We start from the raw sequence: 7,834 nt of genomic DNA on the forward strand, positions 1-7,834 counted from the left end.
GGGCACCAAGGCCGTCACCAAGTACACCAGCTCCAAGTGAGCGCCGGCCCGCGCCCACCCAAAGGCTCTTTTCAGAGCCGCCCACCCTTTCAGCGCAGAGGGCTGTTGCACGCGCGTCTCCCTTGTCCACTTTGGGGACAGACGTGGAGATGCTGATCTTTGGTTTCCTGCGAGGCCTCTGCGCTTGCTGGTCCCGGACAGGCGTTTCCACGCGTCCCGCCGGGAAGCCTCGCTCTGTTTGCCTCCGACAAGTGACGAACGCAGGAGCAGGTGAGTCCCCGGCGTCCCGCGTACTTGCTGGACCGCGTCAAGCAAACCTAGACAAGCTGGCCTGGGTTGGGCAAGTCGGGCCTCTGCGTCCATTTCCTTGCAGGGGATGGACGGTGTGGGCAGTGAGTCCTGTGCTGGCGAGGGGGTCGTTCCTCCTCCCCAAGGCCTTTGGGTCTGGAGCGGAACCTGTTTTTCCATCGGTGAAACCCTGGTCTTTTTCTGGCGCTCGACCACGGAATTCTGTAGATGAATTGGATCCCTGGATTGTGTATTTACAGGGTAAGAGTAGATGTGGGCTCGCGAATATTAATTCAACCAAGAAAAAAAGGTCACCAAGGTTTCTTTTCACTTGGCTGCCTAACAAATTGCAATAATTTCACATCTTACTTTCACCCAGCTAACGACTTCTCACGCACATGTTTAGAAATGTCTCTCGGTACCACTAAAGCCACCTGTGTTTCCTCAACGTTGCTGTCAATATCTACTATTCACCCAATAAGCTGAGTAGGATAGGAATTAAATCGTGAACAAGCGTCCTTAACCAGTATTTCAAATCTGCAGATCAGACTGGCTTTAAACTCCGATTTCCCTGAGTGCTGGGGACTAAGGGGGTGTGCCACCGCCCCCAGTTTAAACCATTGCGTCTTCATGAAGTAACTTGCGTCTGTGCTGATACTACAGACTGCATGGCAGGTGTTCGATGACAGGTAAGAGACTGTCTCAGTCTGCAGAGCTAAGAAATGAAAATTCGTTTACCTACAGACTCCAGTTTCAGAGCACATGCTGTAGCCACTGAGTGTCATCACAGGCTGTCTAAACCCGGATGTGGTGAGTGTCTCCAAGACACAGGATAGTGCCAAGCACATACCATTGTGTGCCTGTGTATGTATTCATGAGTGTACACTGGTTCTCAGGGGGACAGAGGACGCTTTGTGGAAAGCTAACGGCATTAGCTTGAGACCCAGGGATCATGAGCTCCCACTGACACAAATGACTTGTTTGGGAGTTGATAATAAATATCCTTTTTATGTAGGCAGTGAGCACTTCTGGTAACTGGAGACCTTCACTGAGGAGAAAATCCTGTTTTACAACCTAAGGAAGACCAGCCTGAGGCCAAGGTGGAAGGAAGTGTGATGCGCTGGAAGATGTGATAGGAAAATGGGAAGACTGAACATCCTCTCTAGGAGACAGGTACCAGGAAAAGACGCTCCCTCTACAGACTTGCTTACATACTCCCTGAGGAGCCTGTCCACTTGAGTTCTACCTGGGAAGCACAACTGCCCTCCTCTTCCTAACAGGAATCAAAATTCTAGGCCTTGCCCTGACACTCCAGGCATTCTCTCTATAAAGAAACCCTTCACCTCACCCCTGCAGACTTCTGCTGGTGAGCCTTTCTATTCCCTCCCCCCCATCTCCACCTTTCCTATAGCTCCTACCCTGGTGTTTCCACTCAAAGATCAACAAAATTTCCTAGAGTTTGCTTCTGAGTCAACTTTAAAATTCTTTTATATATGAGATCATATATATGCACGGGGACTCTGTCCTCTAGGGACAGAAGAACACTAAACAGTTCTCTCCTCCCCTTGTTGAGATGGTGTCTTATGTATTTATTCACATTTAGAGGCTAAAAGCTTGCAAAAGGTCTCACCTCCTGGGCTGCTGCTGGTTGGTTTAAGTTTCCATCACAGGTGTTTGAGGTTAGATCTGTATATCACAGAATCAAGAGCCTTACTTAACTCTATAACCTTATCCATTATCTTCCTTAGCAATGTTTCCTTCAGCATCCATTTTCACAAACAGTAAGCCACTTCATTAGGATACTTGTATCCGAGAAGTATGTCAGTGATTCAAAAACCTGCAAGAAAGAGTAGCAAAGATGCTGGAGATGGCTCAGCCCTTACTACTTTTCACAAGGGACCCTAGTTCGGTTCCCTGAAGCCCTATCAGGTATCTCGAAATCAGCTATAACCAGGTCCAAGGCATCTAACACCCACTCCTGATCAAGAGCACCCACACACGGTATACATTCTTACACAGGCACACACACACACAAAAATAAAAATAAAATGGAAGATCCAGTAAGCAAGTAGACTTCATTAGGATGTTTCTATCTGAGGAACATAAGAATAATTCTAAAGCCTAAAAGAAACTGTAAAAGCAAAAAGGCTGATTGTTCAGGGACTCTGCCATAATTCTGCAAGGAGATACAACGGTCCTGCAACAGCCAGTACACTTCAGTTTTCTCTTCGTAGATTGTAAGTAAGCCAGTTATAGTAGTGTGCATGCATCTGCAAGTCAAATCAGAATCTCTGCTCTAGCATTTTACATTTGGGATCATGGTTTTTTTAGTATCTGGAACACATTAGAAGGTAGGAAGAGTTGAAATAATATCTCTATTTCATTTCCAAAAATATTATAGCCAAATTCCATTCAAATCTGAAGTGGGGGAGGACCCAAAAATTTAAATACAGAAACACATTTGAGACTACAACATTGAATTCCTGAGTAGTATTCCTTAGAATTCACTCAGAATTTGGAAATTTTAGCACAACTCAGATTCTCAAGTCTACTGACCTGAAATCTCAGTGTTTGTATGGACAGAAGAATATGGCCGTACCATTTTTGAAATAATATTTTCACATGTGTAGGAGCTGGTACGAGAAGAAAGGGGAAAGTCAAGAAAACCTACAGGCATGACTCCAATCCTCCAAAATCTGGCCCTCAATTCTTCCTGTGCATCTCTATGAATTGAGGCAGAAGGTAGAACTCTTTGACCCTTGGTGACAAAAAGCAAATGTCTGAGGATTCAAGGCCACAGAGGATAGCCAAAGGAGTGTGAAGGCAAGAGTCACTTTGCTATGCAGCCACGGGCAAGTCAATGGAACTCTTTACTTTATCCGCAGTGTAGGAGCAGAACCATCCTGGTGTCAAGAAGCTTTGTAAGTCAAATAAGAAATTTTCTAAAAATAAATGAGTATTATAGATTAAGGAGAAATGAATGTTAAAGGAAAACAACTGAACTGGAGCTACCCAACACAGGATTATGCTCCTCCCAGAAGCCATAGGTACCTAAAAATAAAAAGCCCAGTGCCAGATGGGGCTCCCCCACTTGAGTTGTTGGTGAGAAGAATACAGCTATTGCTTTTGTTTCGGTTGCATGGACAAGGAACATGGAGAAATCAAGTTGGGAGTGACCAGACATCTTCCTCCCTATTGGTCAGCTTGGGAGCCTGAGGGGGGTCGTCAACTATTAGCTATTAACCCTGTGAGCTACAATAATGACCTATATAGCAAGATAGGCCCCTGGACGTAATATGGGGAAAAAAATTCTGATTGGATAAGGCTGGCTCCACAAAATGAAAATCACCACCTGTCTGATACTATAAATCTGGTCAGGAAATTCAGAGTCCCCAGGAGAGAACCTACTGCCGTTCTTCTTTTAAGTGGACGTAGAATCAGGCTGCCCTCCAAACTGCACCGACCGTGAGATCTGTGCAGCCCTCAGGCCTCACTGGAGAAGTCCCTCTATGTTTTGTTCGGTTTGATTTTTTGTGTCCCCAGCCCTACTACCATCCCCCACCCCCACCACCCTCTTTCCCCCACCCCCAGGCACACAACCACTCAGGGTGTAGGCTGAAGACATCTGTTAGATTAGATAGATAGATAGATAGATAGATAGATAGATAGATAGATAGATAGATAGATAGATAGACAGATAGATAGATATGTGTCTATGTCTATATGTGTGTGTCTATAAATGTATCTATAGATAGATTGATTATTTGATTGACTGATTTTTTTTTTTTTTTTTTTTTTTTTTACTTGTCTCTACCATTCTTAATTGGTCTTCGCTGTGATTTGGGAAAATCCACTTGCGAAAACAGTTCTCTTAGTTGGAGGAAATCCTGCTAAGGGCCCGCTCCTTCATGGGCATTGGTTGCAGTTTTATTTGTGGCTTGCTGAGGTGGCTGACGCTAGAGGGAGCGCTTCATCCAGCAGAGGCTCACAATGAGGCCCCCGCCGGAAGGTTTGCTCCTCACTTTGTGCCATCTTCCGGAGCCGGCAGGAGGCGCCTGGAGCCTGTGAAGCTAGAGACGCCACAGACTCCACAGGCAGCAAGTCTGAGAGCCAGGCAGGGTACAGAATGTGAGGACGACGATGTGTGAGATTATGCATGTGTATGTGGACATGAGAGAATGTGCACGTTAAAGTACATGTTAAAAAAAAAAGTATGTGAGGGTTGGAGAGGGTCACTCTCCTTCAGGACGCTGCCGGCCCTCAGGCGGGTGACCCCCACCTCTATGGCTGTGGGGCGATCAATAAGCAAACGTCTGCCAGGCAGGGTGGCCACATTCCGTAACCCCAGAATTCTGAGGTCGGAAGCAGAAGGATCTGTGAGTTTGAGGACAACCTGGGTGACATATAAAAATCCTATCTTACAACAGCGACCAAGTAATGAAGCACTCGCTATTGCAATCACTACTAATTTTATAAATACACGGTCACCAAGTAGAAGTTCAACAGAAGCGTGACTCCCCGACTGGTAACAAAAAGCATTTGACAAGAGGGTTTCTCCAGTCTTACACCAATGGCAAGAAGATGTAGCAATAAAATTCATTATTGGTGATAGTTCAAGTTAATTTTACATATGCCTTTGCACTGGCTATAAGGGGGTGTTTGATTAGCTGCTTTTTCTCCGGAATATATATATAATTTTTTTTTTTTTAACAAAAAGTTCAGTAAGACTCTACTTCCTCCCGAGTGTGTCTGCAGAGTTCTGCTGCATGAGGTTCTGCTTTAACACACTCCCGGGTTCCTATCATCTTCCTCTGCTCCTCAGAGCATTTCCAGGGAGCCAATATGGATTTGGAAAGAAAGAGTGTGAAAAGTGCATCTTTTAAGTTAGGATAATATGGATCGCTTGAGAGAGTTCATAGCCTGTGACCACTGAGTTGAGGTGGTCTGACAGGAACAAAGGAGAGCAAGAGAAGCAAGAGCCTATATAACACAGATCGACAGCAACAGTGTTCCCAGGCAGAAGTCAGTGACAGCACTCTACCAACTATGAGTACAGTGCGAGAAGCAAGGTCGTATTCCCCCCTCTCTTCCACGGAAGACACAACGTTAATTTGTTGAAATAAATGCGGCGTTTGTACTTTTCTTTCCCAAGAAATATTTGCCTGTGTTTCAGGTAAGTGAACAGGAGTTTTGCAATCACATGAAAAAGTGAAAGGATCAGAATGGAAGTTTTAAAAGCCAGGCACAACCACAAACTATAAATGGATTTACCAGAGAAAGACACACATTTTCTTGGAAGCTGTGCTCTGGACATTGTGTTCTTTAAAGGGGGGAGACCACTAGCACAGGAAGGCTTTGACCTGCTGACCTCTAGATTTTGGGCACTGCACGTTTCCCTGAACAACTCCGGGAAAGATTTAGAACAGACAACTTTGCCATCCAAACAAGCAATCAGAGGTTAAGGCCCAGTGAACTTGCTTGTTCTGGGTTGCTTCTGTTTGTCTGTTTTGTTTTCCTTCTTGGTCTTTATTTCTCTTTTCTTTCTTCTCCCCCTGGGTTTTTTCTCCTCCCTTCCCTAGACTGACTTGCAAAGCTGGGTAAACACTTTTAATCCCAGGCATAGGCAGGAGGAGTTTGAAGCCAGCCTGGTCTACATAGTGAGTTTCAGGACAAACAGATTTTTACAGACCCTGTCTTGAAAAAGGCCTTCCACCCCCCTACGCCCCCACAAATTGATTCTCAAATAACCCATTCACCCCTCCCACCATCAACAACTTCCTAAATTGCCAGTGACATATCTTCTAAGATAAGTTGAACAGAGCCTGTGGGGACTGAGAATAATGAAAAGTTTCAAGTGAGACTTACTTCAGGGAGAAAGCTCTGTGCAAAAGTTCAGGTGGTAGCCTTAGAACATTAAAAACCGGAGCAAACCAGTAATGGTGGATAGGCTTTTCTCACGTTGAAAACCTGAGAGGGCTGCGATCGAAAACCATCTGCCTAAGGTGAGACGTGAAGACAGAGCCGCTATGCTCATTGTGTTTGGGAGGTGTAGTGTAGACGAGAAGAATCGGGAAGCCAGTCTTAGCTACCAGGGCTTTTTGCGAAATGAGTAAATAAATAGAAAAAATCACTCACGCGTGTAGCATGAATATGTAATTTCTCAAAACCACTAGAGGCCTCAAAAGCACCCATACTGGGAGTGGGGTTCGAACCCACGAAGGCATCCGCCCATTGGATCTTAAGTCCAACGCCTTAACCACTCGGCCATCCCAGTGCTGACATTTGGTTTCTGCAGATATTTTTCCTACCCAAGAGGTTGAACTCAGGGACTCCGACGTGGTAATCTGGTTTAGATACTGTCATCCCAGTGCCAACTCAGAGTGAAGGAGTGAAGGAGGAGGAGAGTACTTTGCTTGTGCAAATGGCAAAGCTGTTAGGGTCTGAAAGGCAGAGAGTGTTGAACATAAAACCGGGGCATTTCCCCATGCTTCACTCACTGAGGAAACACCTAAAGCTAGAGTTTGAGGGAAGGAATTCTATAACATAATATCTAAGGCCACAGCTGGTGGGGCCGTATGGTTTAGTTGGTTAAAGTACCTGCGTGGTACGTGCAGGACCCTGGGTTTGGGTGGCAGCAAGGCACTTTCCTTCCTCTGCAGGTTTTAGGGTGATTTTAGGCAAATTCTTGTCACTGTTTGAAGCGACTAAATTGTGTCCATTGAAGGAGCTTGGTCTTGAATCCTCATGGCTGAAGTGCTTGGAAGAGGTGGTGGTCAGGGTTAATGATCCTTGTGAGTGGTCCTGGGTAAGAGTGCAAGGAGTGGAAGAAGTTCGTGCTGCAGACCCCCCGCCCAGAGCTGAACCAGCGCTTCTGAGTTCAGTGGCCTTCTGCCATTCCTCGACAACATCATTGCTTTTCATATTATTCAAGAAGGAAGGAGGAAAAAAATGTTAAATTCTGGGATAACTGTTTCTTCTGAACTCAAGCGTGGGTATCACCAAATAACCTGAAACGCAGAATACCACCATAGCTATTTAAGAGAAAAGAGACTGATTAGTGATGAAACGTAGAACCAAAGAAACACACCATCAAGACTGAAACAAACTGACAAAGGACAGAAGGCAAGAGAGACCTCAGACTGTTTCTTAGAGAAGGGATAAAAAGGTTGGAAACAGTGAGTGAACCCTGTAAGAAAGTTTTAAAAATTATATTTAGTGAATGCGTGTGTGTGTGTGTGTGTGTGTGTGTGTGTGTGTGTGTGTGTAGGAGAGAGCACTAGGGCCCCTGCAAGAGATGAGAGGACAATTGAGCTAGTCTTTTTCATTTGATCCTGGCATGTGTTGCAATCCACAAACGCCGCCTCTCACTCCCCCGTAGTACTGCTGCACACACACACACACACACACACACACACCGACAGGTGGGAACAGCCCTGCTTACTTTTCAACTTCCTTCTTTCTCTTGACAGGGTTTCTCTGTGCAGTCCCGGTGGCCTGGAACTCTGCACACAGCCAGGCCACCCTGGAACTCACAGAGGTCCTGCCG

General features: G+C 45.6%; 1 non-coding gene across 1 annotated transcript; it reads right to left on the reverse strand.

Annotated features, from left to right (window-relative positions):
* Window positions 1-6,479: 6,479 nt before the first annotated feature.
* Window positions 6,480-6,562, reverse strand: Trnal-uaa (transfer RNA leucine (anticodon UAA)). Its single transcript has one exon. It is a non-coding gene; the product is annotated as a tRNA-Leu (tRNA).
* Between the last annotated feature and the right edge of the window lie 1,272 nt (window positions 6,563-7,834).

The sequence above is a fragment of the Psammomys obesus genome, unplaced genomic scaffold, assembly GCF_907164565.1.
Source record: "Psammomys obesus unplaced genomic scaffold, mPsaObe1.curated_primary_1811, whole genome shotgun sequence".
NCBI lineage: Eukaryota > Metazoa > Chordata > Mammalia > Rodentia > Muridae > Psammomys > Psammomys obesus.